General features: G+C 44.0%; 1 pseudogene; it reads right to left on the bottom strand.

The window, feature by feature from the left end:
- Positions 1-1,519: 1,519 nt before the first annotated feature.
- Positions 1,520-1,628, bottom strand: LOC123451581 (annotated as a pseudogene).
- Between the last annotated feature and the right edge of the window lie 1,196 nt (positions 1,629-2,824).

Consider the following 2,824-nt stretch of genomic DNA (forward strand, 5'->3'; position numbering starts at 1 on the left):
ATGTCGGGCGCAACCTTGATTCCCAACACCATGGGCACGCTCTCCACCACCTCATCATCCACCTTTGTCTCCTCCTCCACAGCCACCACCACCTCTCTCGGACCGCCGCCTCAAGAGAAGATCACAAGGGGAAAATTCCTGCTATGGAAGGCCATCGTGCTACCCCAGATCAAGGGTGCACAGATGGAGCACCACCTCGATGTGAAGAGTCCGGTACCACCGGCGACTCTCACTATCACCAAGGACGGGAAAGAAGAGCAAGTCGCGAATTTCGCCCGATCCCTCTCGCATGCACAACAGCAACAACTCCAAGGGTATCTGATGGGGTCTCTTTCCCGCGATATCCTTGTCCAGGTCGTCATGCTCCAGACGCCGGCCGAGGTGTGGCACGCCATCCACGCCATGTTTGTTGCTCAAAGTCCAGCTCAGGCGATCAATACTCGTATTGAGCTCACAACTATGCAAAAAGGTACTATGACTATGGCTGAGTATCTTGGAAAAATTAAAACTCTTACATATGAAGATGGATGTCCTAAACATGCATGCCACAATTCCGAAGAGAGTAGGATGACACCACACACTTGTTTATTGAATCTTCTAAATTGGGGAATCAATGGATATAGCCCATGTACGCATCCACATCTTCTGAATTGGGGAATCAATGGATATAGCTCATGTATGCATCTACATATTCTAAATTGGGGAATCAATGGATATAGCCCATGTACGCATCTACCATGTTGAGAATTTTCCTTGTAGCCTGGTGCTTGATAAAAAAGAAATAGGGGTGAAACTCTAGAGAAACTTTGTTGTCAATGGCAATGCGATGAACAAAAAGAAGATTTTTTGATGTGACAGGACAATGCAAAATATTTATGAGATGAATATTGCAATGTGGGGTTTTGACAATTGAATGACCAACATGACAAATTTCCATACCTTCACCATTTGCATTGTGGACTTGATCTTGGCCTTGATACTTCTCAGCCCTCGTGACCTTATCTAGCTCATTGGTGATGTGACTTGTCGTACTGGAGTCAACATACCAATTGGTATCTACTCCATAAGAGGTGTCCAAAGTAGGTGCAACTTTCTTTCTTGAAGCATTGTTCTCATCGTAACGCCGATCACAATCTTAGCAATATGGTTAGTTAGTTTTTACATGTTTGGCACTTGTTTTCGTACTCTTCATACCCTTGAAAAACACCACCCCCGTTGTTGTTGAAGAAGGGACGCCCCCGATTGTAGTTGTTGCCGCCACCATTGTGTTGCTAATGGACTTTGTTTCCACCATAGTGGCCACCACTACCTCCACCATAGGTCGCCACTAATACTGCCACCGTAGTCGCTGCTAGTACCTCCACACTGCCCTCCTCCTCTTGGAGGGCCACGGGAGGATGATCTCGAGTTGCCACGGCGACCCCATTAGGCGGCCATGGCGGTTGACTTGAAGGAGTTGACGCCTGATCCATGGAACATCTCCATGCATTGATTGAAGTTGGAGACCATGCTGAAGAGTCATCGATGATGAGAGGCTCGGTGCGGACTTCTAAGGTCGAGACAACGGGTTGATACTCCATGTCCAGCCCTCCAATGATGAAGGAGATGAGTTCCTCTTCATCGATTGGTTTTCCTGCAGCTACTAGCTCATCGGCCAAAGATCGCATATAACCGAAGTATGCGGCGGCTGGTTGGTAACCCTTCTGGGCGTTGGTGTGGCTAGTGCGGATGTTGTTGACTCACGATCTAGATTGTGATGAGAACATGCTAACTTTAGCCTTCCATAGCGCATGCGGTTGCTCATGAATCATGATAAGCAACCCGGATGAGTACCTCGCGAGATAGGTTGTTGAGAAGAAATGCCAGAACTTGCTGGTGCTCTCAGTGCCAGATCATATAGGCTGGGTTTGAGATGGTTTGATCCTTGCCCTCTGAATTTTTGGTGGTGATGGTTTTTTTGGTTCAGGGACGGATCCATCGAGGTATCTATACATGTCGGCAGCTCTGATCTGTGATAGCACCTGAGCTCTCCATAACACGAAGTTCGTGCGGGTGAGTTTTCCAGAAACTTGGAAGGTGAGGGCACAGGAGGAAGATGAGGAGGACGCCATGGCAGGAGGGTTGAAACTTTGCTAGATGAGAGGGAGAGGAAGGGATCTGTATACCATGTGAAAGACGTGTAAGCGTATCAACTCCCAATATAGGAGCCCGCATCCATATATATTGATATGTCGTGAGGGTATCTTGTAAGGTACAAGTCACGGTGGTTGAACCTACCGAGAAATATGTGTGAGACATACATGGGATAGAGAGAAGAAGAGATAGAAGTTGAAACAACCTTCTAACTAACCCCTATATATAGATATATCACGTTTAACACTAACTATATGTGAATTCTTTGGATGAATTTAAGCTGACTTTTAAGTTTTTCCTTTTATATACTCCGTGTCTTCTTTTGGTAGCTTTCAGGTGTTTCACTTCATAAATCTTTTGATGTTATCTGACAAAAGTTCAGGTAATAGCTTCTTTTCACCGATTTGTGGATTTTCTTTTTTACTTTTAATAGTTTTGTTAAAAACAATAGTTATATAATAAAGTTTACTGTCCCTGTTTACGACATAAATATATTTTATGCAAGTGATGCATTTTGTTTAATGCATAAAATATACTATTTCATGAACTAAGGAATGCATTTACAAATTATTTGTTGAAACAAGTTCTAGAAGTCCCTAAAAGTTATATTTACATTAGTGGTCAGTTTTATATTGATAGTAGAACATGCTCTAGGACAAACGTTTTCAATGTGAAATATTTTCATCCATCA

This window comes from Hordeum vulgare, chromosome 4H (genome assembly GCF_904849725.1).
Source record: "Hordeum vulgare subsp. vulgare chromosome 4H, MorexV3_pseudomolecules_assembly, whole genome shotgun sequence".
Lineage (NCBI taxonomy): Eukaryota > Viridiplantae > Streptophyta > Magnoliopsida > Poales > Poaceae > Hordeum > Hordeum vulgare.